The following is a 10,821-nucleotide window of genomic DNA, read 5'->3' as shown; positions in this document are numbered from 1 at the left end:
GGTCTTGACCTCTTTCCTCATGGTCTCATTTTGACTGCCTTAGCTCCTAACATCAAGTGTTCACCCCCAGGTCAAAATCAAAGAATGATGACTCATTCCTGCCTTCTGCCTTCCTTCTGTTAACGAGCAAAACTTTCAGACGCTGTCCACATCCTACCACCGACTGCCACCCCCAACAGTGCTAAAAGGAGACCTGGTTGCTTTCCCCCAGTTAAGATTCACTCCCTGAGTTGGGCCCACTTTCTCTGAACCCATTGCCTCAAAACCAGAACAGTTTGTATATTCTGGGTGCTATGATTTAGTCAGAAGGAAGACATGGCTGTCGGGGAAATTCCAACAAGTCTGAAACGGGTGGCAGGAGGTGGAGGACCCCAAAGTCCAGGAGCAGAGCAGACTGGCGCCGTAGGTGTGGAGGCGGGACCCTGAGGACAGGGCCTCGTGCCGCAGGGACAGGGGCTAAAGGCTGCGGCGGGCAAAGGGGCGGCTGAGCCAGACGGGCAGGTGGGGACGGCAGGGCTGTGCCGGCTTCCCAGCCCTCCAGCCCCACGCTCTGGCCCAGGCCCTTCCTGACGCTGGAGCCTCCCCAGCACCCACCCCTGCCCTGGGGTCTCCCCTCCCCCGCGAGGGGTCAGGGCCCCAAGCTGCACATTCAAAGGGGAGGGGTCACCTCACTGGCGCTGAGGGGTGCTTACAGTCCCCATGGGACCCCAGACCCACTCGCAGTGCGCCCAGCACAGCTTCAGGTTGTGGCGGGGCTCCAGGAGGGACGGCACCGCGTGACCAGAGGCGCGCGCGCGCGCGCGCGCACACACACACACACACACACACACACACACACACACACACCACCCCTGCAGGCGTTTCAGGTAGTGACAAGTGCTGGTCACTGGCCCAGACCCATTGGCCGCCTCTGGGACAGCCTGAGAGGGAGGCGGGGGCTGCAAGGACGGAAGGAGGTGGGTAGTGGGGATGGAAGGAAAGATGACATCACGGGAGGGGTGGTGACGTCACAAGAGCCAAGCTGCGAGCCGCCCTCTGATTGGACGAGGGCGTGGATAAAAGGCCGGTTGCTGGGGCGAGGCCAAGCAGACGCTCTGCGAGTAGCGATGGCGCCTCTGCTGCTGCTGCTGCTGCTCCAGGCGGGTGAGGGGTGCCCCCTCGCCCCCTCGACCGCTCCCGGACCCCCTGCCCAGACAGTGGGGTCCCCCTTGTTCGCATCTTCCTTCGCTCCCCTTTGCGGGACCGGGAGTCTGCGGACCCGCACTCGACGCCCTCTGGACCCGCTCCTGCCTGCGGACCCCCCATGGCAGCCGTCAGGGTTCGAGGCCCCGGTGTTACCCCGGCGACCACGGACCCGCACCAGACACCCCCTGGACGCCCCCCTGCCTGCGGACCCCCCATGGCAGGCGTCAGGGTTCAAGCCCCCGGTGTTACCCCGGCGACCACGGACCCGCACCAGACACCCCCTGGACGCCCCCCTGCCTGCAGACCCCCCATCCCAGCCTGCAGTGTGCGAGCCCCTGCCAATCCAACACCAACTATGGAACTGCACTCGACCCCCCCTGGATGCCCCCCTGCCTGTGGACCCCCCATCCCAGCCTTCAGTGTGTGAGCCCCCTCTGTTACACCAACCAGGGAACGACTCCCAATGCCCCCCGGACACCCCCCTGCCTGTGGACCCCCCACCCCAGCCTTCAATGTGTGAGCCCCCCCTGTTATACCAAACAGGGAATGACTCCCAGTGCCCCCTGGACGCCCCCCTGCCTGCAGGCCCCCCATCCCAGCCTGCAGTGTGTGAGCCCCCGCTGTTACACCAACCAGGGAACGACTCCCAGTGCCCCCTGGACGCCCCCCTGCCTGTGGACCCCCCACCCCAGCCTTCAGTGTGTGAGCCCCCCCTGTTATACCAAACAGGGAACGACTCCCAGTGCCCCCTGGACGCCCCCCTGCCTGCAGACCCCCCATCCCAGCCTGCAGTGTGCGAGCCCCTGCCAATCCAACACCAACTATGGAACTGCACTCGACACCCCCTGGACCCCCTCCAGCCTGTGGACCCCCCATCACTACCCTCTGTTGGAGCCCCCGTTTATCTACCACCAGCCAAGGACCTGCACTGGATGCCCCCTGGACCCCCTCCTGCCTGCCCCATCCCAGCCCTTAGTGTCCGAGCCCCCGCTGTCCCCCTGACGGCCAGGGCTGAAGACCTTCATCTGGAGACTGACCTCCACCTGCTGCCCTGGTGGCGCGTCATCTGGGGAGCTCTCTGCGTGATGGCCCTTGTGCTATTAGAAGACAAAGAATGGCAAGAGCTCGAGCAGACCTACCTGGACCTCAGAGAGTTGTCAATAACAACAAAAGTCCTACTTTATAAGTGTGATCAACAACTTGAACTCATAAAAACAACTTTCCAGGCAACAAATAACAACCTCATCAAGGAAGGACAGGACGTGAAGAACGTTGCTGAGCGGCGGGCCTCCCTGAGCACACTCAGAAACGCTGAGGCATTTCCAGCAAAGCGCGGGGATGACCATGCAGAGCAGGGGGTCCCTGGCTGAGCTCCACCAGGTCCAGGAGGTGGTGGAGGGTTACGGCAGGAGGCAGAGCAGTGCAATCAGCGTTACAAAATAAACATAGAGTGAAAGCCCTACAACGCCCACCCCAGGAGGACGCGGAGGGTCCTGAGGCTGTGCCGTCTCCTGGAGGAGAGGTGGCCCTGAACTTGCCCCCCAATGAAGGACTTTATTCCATTATTAGTTTGCCAAATGGATTTTTATGTGAAGTACCAGAAATCAGATTTTATAAAGGGTGCTTATTTGGGTAAAATCTTAGTCCCAAGGCCCTAAAGATTCCAACTCAAGGCTGCTCTCACCAGTCTCAACACGTGCTTCCATGCATTGAAGCAAGATTCCGCTGCTCTCTGCAAGGGTTCAGCCTGCCTCTGGACTTCCTCTCTCCTGGCACAGGGCTCGCTTCTTTCTGGGCTTTTTATGTCAGCCTTGGCTGTCTTCCCAAGGTCAGCTGTGAGCTATCTGGCAAATGGTCCCTCTCTCCCCAGGGCCTTAGCTGTTTGAGCCTTCTCCTTTCTGTCATGTGGCAGGATCAAAATAACAAGGTTCTCTCCTCTAGTGTCTATGGAGCTCTCTCTGTTCCCGTGCAGCTTGAGTGTCCATTTATACCAGCCCACCAAGGGGGTGGGACGCAACCTGAGTTATGCCTTACTGATGTAGCCCAATCAGAAGCCCTAAACTGATTTTCATCAAGTAAACTTAATCAGAGGCCCCTCACAGACTTTAATACAAAGGGTATCACACCCAGAGGAATAGATTAGTTTACAAATCATCTCTCTCTTTTTGGGATTCATAAATAATCTCAAACTGTCACTGTTAGCATGACAAAGAAACACCCCTGGGTTATTCTGGTGTGCAGCCAAGCGAGGCAAGCCCTGGACCACAGCTGGGAGTGGAGTCAGGTCTCTTATTTTCCAGCTGGATGGACATTATTTTCTGGCTGGCTGGATCTCGAAGCAGCAGCTGTCTGCCTGGAGCCTCAGAATAGTGCTGTGAGGTGGGCAGGGTCTGAGAAGGTATCTTCACATCTCAACAGTGGTGAGCTCCAGAGAGTTAACAACGAGCACAAACTGCCTATCCTTGTCCCCTACACACCACATATATGGGCCAGAAAACCCAGGCCTGTCCCTGTCCTGCACGTCACGTATGGACTTGTTTAATCCACGCCTGTCCCTGTCCTCTCTAAACCACATACCCGGACCCAAAATAGCCAGGTCTGCTTGCCCTCTACACATCACAGACATGGGCTCATTTAATCTGTGCCTGTCCTTCTCCTTAACATGTTTCATACATGGACTCACTTAGGGCTCAAAATGAGCCAGAGAGGTAGGTGCTACCATGAGGATGATGAAAGGAAAATGGAGGTAGGGAGTCTTGGCTCGTATTTATTTCTACATCAACCATTTTTGGGGTATCTTTCCTGAAAACACACGGTGAATTTGTGGTAAAATTTGGATTCTGATCCAGATGTTGTGGCTGGAAACCACCCATTTAACCCCGTCCTATGGTTCCCAGAGAGCACATCATGACCAACAACTGCACTTACTCCAAGGGTGAAGATGGTCTGGGCGTGGGGAGCGCGTGGCAGGCACCAGGAGACGCCCACGTCTGAGCTGAGAACTGGAGCTGAATGGACCCTGGTGACAGCAGGGAGGGGTGGGCTAACTGAAATGGCTGTTACCAAGACTAGGATTGCTACAAGGCAGGGCAGCACCTCTTCCAAGGAGCTCCAGCTCACCTCGGTGCTCTTCTCCAGGGGGGGTGACCTGAAGTGATGTGGGACCCCCACCCCAATTTCCACCTGGACAAGAACCCCTGTCCTCGTCCCACCGCTGAAAACTAATTGGGGGTCGAGGGTGATCCTGGTGGCACCTCACCTGGAAGCCCCAAAGCCAGGAGCAGCCTGGAGCCCTGGCGAGGGGCTGCAGGAGGGTGGGCTTGCCCAGTGCACATCCCTCCAGGCCCTATACAAGCAATTCCAGAAGGTTCCCAGGCCTGGCCCAGCCTCCCCCAGGGTCGCAAGACCCAGGTGAGCCAAGGGCAGCTTCTCTGCTCACACCCGAGGACCCCAAGTGATTCAGAACCGCTAAAAAGTGGACTGCTCGTGTCACCCCACCCCTTCCCAGCACAGCTGGATCAGAGGCTTCAAAGAGTGTCTACACCCGGAGGCTTCGGGCTCGCCCGCAGAACCGGCCCGTGAGCAGCTCCCAGTCTCCCAGGGCCCATCCCTGCCGCGAGCCCCGCGGCTGCCCACCCCCGCACACACACCCGCACCTCCCCCCACACACACACAGCTGCCGGCCTCCTTCCTCCCGGTGCTCACCCCCGCGCGCCTCCTTCCAGTAACAGTTACGCCGACCCCAGCCGCGGCCTCCGCGCTCAGGGTCCCAGCCCAGGACCAACCTCCTGGCCAGACCCGCGCCACGGCTGTTTTGCACCCGCGACGCCACATTTCAATAAGGCGCTGACAGCTGCTGTCCACTGTGGATCTGCTACTGGACAGGGGCCCTTCCGGCCCCGCCAGTATTGAATCTTTTTTTTTTAATTTATTTGTTTATTTCTCTCCCCTCCCCCCTCTGCTGCCCCGGTTGTCTGTTCTCTGTGTCCATTTGCTGCATCTTCTTTGTTCGCTTCTGTTGTTGTCAACAGCATGGGAATCTGTGTTTCTTTTTGTTGCGTAATCTTGTTGTGTCAGCTCTCCTAGTGTGCGGCGCCATTCTTGGGCAGGCTGCACTTTCTCTCGCTCTGGGTGGCTCTCCTTACTGGGCGCACTCCTTGTGCGTGGGGCTCCCCCACTCCGGAACACCCCTGCGTGGTAGGGCACTCCTTGCCCATCAGCACTGCACATGGGCCAGCTCCACACGGGTCAAGGAGGCCTGGGGTTTGAACCGCTGACCTCCCATGTGGTAGACAGACACCCTAACCACTGGGCCAAGGCCGCTTCCCTGATCCCAGATCTTTACCCAGCCCCTGTGCTCTTCCCGTGACCGGGCTCGGCCTGAAGCCTCTTCCCCGGTCGGGCTTGCTCTGCAGGTGGATAAACCACGAGTGGCCCCAAGGGGCAGGTCCAGGGCAGAAGCTCAGTCCAGGGCCGCCTGTGCTCCTTCTCGGAGGCACCTCCCGGCCGCCACAGGCCCCACCGGCCGCCCCCACCTCCCCGCGCGACCCCCACGCCCTTCCTGCAGATTCCGCCCCCACGGGCAGCATCTCCCGCCTCACCTGGCCCACCCGCCCCAGGAAATCCGGCGTCTGTGCGCCCCGCCCACGGCAGCAGCCTTCGGGTTCCAGGGAAACGGCCGCGGAACAGCTGCCCCTGCGTGGCAGCTGCGTGCAGCGTGGGGCCGGCACCGCGAGCCTTCGGAGGGCGCCGGGGGCCACCAGCCGTCTGGAATTACCTGGCATTTCTCGTGCAGCCTTGGAGGGACCGTGGGCTTAGGAGTCCAGGGTGAATTAAAAAATTCTATACCGTGACCAAGTGGAATTTATCCCATGTATGCAAGTATTTCAACATAAAAAAGCAATTAATGTAATACATCACATTGAAAGAATGAAGGGATAAAACCACATGATCATCTCAACTGATGCAGAAAAGTCATCTGACAAAGTCCACACCCTTTCTCGATAAAAACACTTAGAAACCTAGGAATAGAAAGGAACTTTCTCAACATGATAAAGGACATATATGAAAAACTCACCTAACATCACACTCAATGACAAAAGACTGAAAGCGCTCCCTGTAGGATCAGGAACAAGACAAGGATGCCCCCTGTCACCACTGTTATCAGCCCTGTGTGGTAGTTATATACAGAGCAATCAGGCAAGAGAAAGAGAGAAAAGTCACTTTATTGGAAAGGAAGAAGTGAAACTTTCCCTATTTGTAGATGACATGATCCTATACATGGAAAGATATACATACAAATATAAAAAATTGAAGGTGAACCCCTATCTCATACTTGTACAAAAAAAATTACTCAAAGTGGATCAAAGACCTAAATATAGGAGCCAAAACTATACAAATCCTAGAAGAAAACATAGGGAAGCATCTTCAAAACCTTGTGTTAGGCAATATAGTTTCTTAGACTTCATATCTAATGACCAAGAAAAAAAGAAAAATTAGATCGATTGGACTTCATCAAAATTGAAAATGTTTCTGCTTCAAAGGACTTCATTGTGAAAGTCAAATAACAACCTACAGAGTGGGAGAAAATATTTGGAATCCACTAAGGCTTAATATACCTTAGTAATCCTACAACTCAATAACAAAAAAAGAACAACTCAACTGAGAAAACAACCCAACAGATTTTTCTCCAAAGAAGGTCTCCAAATGACCAAAAAAGGATGAAAAGATGCTCACGATCATTAGCCATTAGAGAAATGTAAATCAAAACCACAATGATAAAGAGACCCACAGGTTCTATGGTCATGGCAGATGGAGTTCACTCCCATGTCAGTTGGCCCTTCTTTGGAGCTGGTGTTTCTGCGTGATGGCGCTGGACTCAGATGTGATCTCTTTTCACAAGCCTTTCATGCTACTTTACTGGAATTGTAGTTGGTGCTGGGGTTTAAGATATATCTAAGGGATTTGAATCTCTGGACTGACAATATGATAGCCAGACGCTGAGCCTCAACACACTTCAGCTCCTACACTCGGATTTATTGGACTTACCCCACTCAGCTAACATGGAGTTGAAGAATGTCAACCACCACACCATGGAGCCTAGAGTGCCTACAACTGAAAGCAGGAAGATTGCATCCAGTATCCATGTGGAATCTAAGCCCCCTCTTGACATAGATGTGCAATGGACACAACCAAGCCAAGGTCCACAGGAAGGAGGAATACAGTAGGATTAGAGTGGACTTAATGATATTCTATTCATGAACTATTGTGGTTAATAACCGAGAAAATGTGGCATTGGTGTGGAAAAAGTGGACATGGTGGCTGCTGGGTGCGGGGAATGGGAGGAAGAGATGAGAAGTGGAGGCATTTTCGGGACTTGGAGTTGTCCTGGGTGGTGCTCCAGGGACAATTGCCGGATATTGTATGTCCTCCCATGGCCCACTGGATGGAACGTGGGAGAGTGTGGGCTATGGTGTGGACCACAGGACATGGGGTGCAGTGATGCTCAGAGATGTACTCACCAGATGCAATGGATGTGTCATGATGATGGGGGAGAGTGTTACTGTGGGGGGAATGGTGGGGTGGGGCCGGGGGGGGCGGGGTGAATGAGGACCTCATATTTTTTGAATATAATATTTTTTAAAAAATGAATAAATAAAATAAAATTTTAAAAAAACACAATGAGGTACCACTTTACACCCACTAGAAGGCTACTATTTTTTTAAAAAAAAAAAAAGGAAAATAACAAGTGTTAGGGAGGATATGGAGAATAGGAGCATTCCTTCATGGTTGATTGGTCTGAATTGTAAAATGATGCTGCCACTGCGAGTTCTGAGTCTGGTGGCTTCTCAGAAGGTATTGAATTTCCGTATGACCTGGCAATCCCACTTCTAGGTATACACCCAAAAGAATTGAAAACAGGGACTGGAACAGACACTTGCACACCAAGATTCAAAGTGACACTATTTAAAATTCCAAAATATGGAAGCAAGCCAAGTGTCCATCAACAGATGAATGGATAAACAAATTGTGGTACATAAATACAATGGAATATTATTCAGTCTTAAAGAGGAATGAAGTTCTGATATATATGACAACATGGATGAACGTTGAAGACAACATTTTGAGAGAAACAAGCCAGATACTAAAGTACAAACATTGTATGATCTCACTGATATGAAATAATTACTATAAGCAAATTAGCAGAGTCAGAAACTAGAATTCAGGTTAGCAGGAGCCAGGGTGAGGATAGGGAATGGGGAATTAATGTTTATTCAATAGAGAATTTGTGTTTGAAATAAAAGAAATTTTTTGTGATAGTAGCACAACATTTTGAATGTAATTAACACTACAGAATTATATACTTGAATGTGGTTAAAAGGGAAAATTTTAGGGTTTATATGTTAGTAGAGTAATAATTTTTAAAAATTCACTGTAAAACACAAACAGTGAACCCCAAGGTGAACTATGGGATATAGTTAATAGTACAATTATAATAATATTCTTTCTTCAGTTGTTAAAAAATGTACCATACTAATGTGAAGTGTTGATAACTTTGGGAAAACTGTGAGTGAGGGAGAGTATATGGGAACTCTATTTTTACCTCATGATTTTTCTTAAACCTACAATGTCTCTAATAGAAATAGAAATATAAAAAAAATAACCAGAGGAGGAAAATGGCACCATATCAGTGGAATAACAAAAAGACTGGCAACCATTCAACAGAATCTATAGACACCAGAATTTAACAGAATCTATAGAAGCCAGAACACAAATAGCATCTTCCAAGAAGATGGAAAGAACAAAACAAAAACCTTTCTTTCAGTATGTGGTGAACATAACCTCCAAAAATGAAGGCAAAATAAAGAAGTTTTCGGAAAAGCAAGTGGTCATAGGTTGTTTCACCAGCAGACCTGCTCAACAAGAAACATTGGAGGAGCTCTTCAAGCTGAAGCCACCAGGACTTGAAGGAGAGAATGAAAAGCTCCCGACTGGGTGAGCATGTGGGTGAACAGTAACCACTGACTGTTTAAAGCAATACTAATAATGCCATGTAGGCTTTATAAGACGTGCAGAAGTAAAATACATGACCACAGTAGCACAGAGGAAGAAAAAGGGGTCGATTAATCTATTGAAAGATTCTTGCAATACTCAGGAAGTAGTAAAAGTACTAATCTCAAGAAGATTGCAATACAGTGATGCCCACTGTGATCACTAGCATAATAAGAAAATAATAAAGAATGCATCACTAATGTGATAATATGGAAAATTGAAAAATAAAACACAAATAAACTTGATTATTTTTTAAAAGGCAAAAGGGATAATAAAGAAACACATAATAAATGGGAAAAATAGAAAACAAACAGCAGGTTGGTAGGCTTAAACCCAGCTACATTTTATTTTATTTTATTTTTAAAAGATACTTAGATTACATAAAATGTTACATAAAAAATAGATATATACAAGGGGTTCCCATATGCCCCACTCCCACACCTCCCACTTTTCCCCTGAAGTGCCTGTTATTCCTTATAAGGATGTACATCCGGTTAATTAAAAGATGGCGTGTTTTTGGAGGCAGAACTAGAGACACCTGCTGTTTTCGTAAAAGTCTAAAACAGCTTCATATATAAGCATCATTGTACTAATATGAAATAAAAGCATGGAGCTGACTCTGCTTTGCTGAATGCCTGAGCGAGCTTCGTCCTCCTTCCTACCAATTATCCTGGCTGCTGACTCTTATCTCCGTCTCCGTTCCATAAAATTTTACACAACAGGACTCTCTTGCTTGTAGTTGTAGATTCTCTCAGTTCCTTGGTGTGGTGGTTGTCCATCTTCACCTCCTTGTTAGTTGTCCTGGGTGAGTCCAATGAACCAGAGAGTAGGTGTTGCAACTCCACTGAGGCTTAGGCCCAGCAGGCACATAGACAGCCCAGAGATTCAAGTCTCTTGAATGTACACCTACCAAGTCCAGCATCTACTATAGGTTCAAATAAAAGGGACAAAAGAGTCATGTGTAGAGAAGTCACATCTGAGTCCAACTCTTCACACTTGGGAGCACAAACTGCAAAGTAGGGCCCACCAACAAGATGACAAACTCTGGAGCTATTTCCCATGACCGTAGGACCTGGTGTCTCATGAGCCCTCAGGAGCCCCACTATATGGGATAGTATCTACCTTGGCAGTTTGTGAGATCCTGCTGAGACATGCATAAGCATTACCTCTCTGATGACCTCCTGACTCACTTTGAAGTCTCTTAGCCATATAAACTCATTTATCTTTACCTTTACTGCTTTTATTCAAGGTCTTTTTCCAGTTGCATCACCAGCCATTGCTTGGTAGTAATCCCTCAGTGCCAGGGAGGCTCATCCCCAGGAGTCATGCCCATGCTGGGGGGAAGGTAATGCATTTATATGCTGGATTTGGCTCAGAGAGACGCCACATTTAAGCAACATGGAGACTCTTGGGGGTAACTCTTAGACACCCTACAATACTAGGCTAAATTGCCATTTCAAGAGCAAAGGCTCATAAGCATAGTCATCAATATCAAGGACCCATCAATGAACCATCCTTCTTCATTAGTCATTGCCCCTGTACTTGGGGGATTGTTGCTGTTCCATTAAAGAATGTGCCAGAACT

The sequence above is a fragment of the Dasypus novemcinctus genome, chromosome 16, assembly GCF_030445035.2.
Source record: "Dasypus novemcinctus isolate mDasNov1 chromosome 16, mDasNov1.1.hap2, whole genome shotgun sequence".
NCBI classification, from domain to species: Eukaryota; Metazoa; Chordata; class Mammalia; order Cingulata; family Dasypodidae; genus Dasypus; species Dasypus novemcinctus.
Note: the sequence above shows the minus strand (reverse complement) of the source record.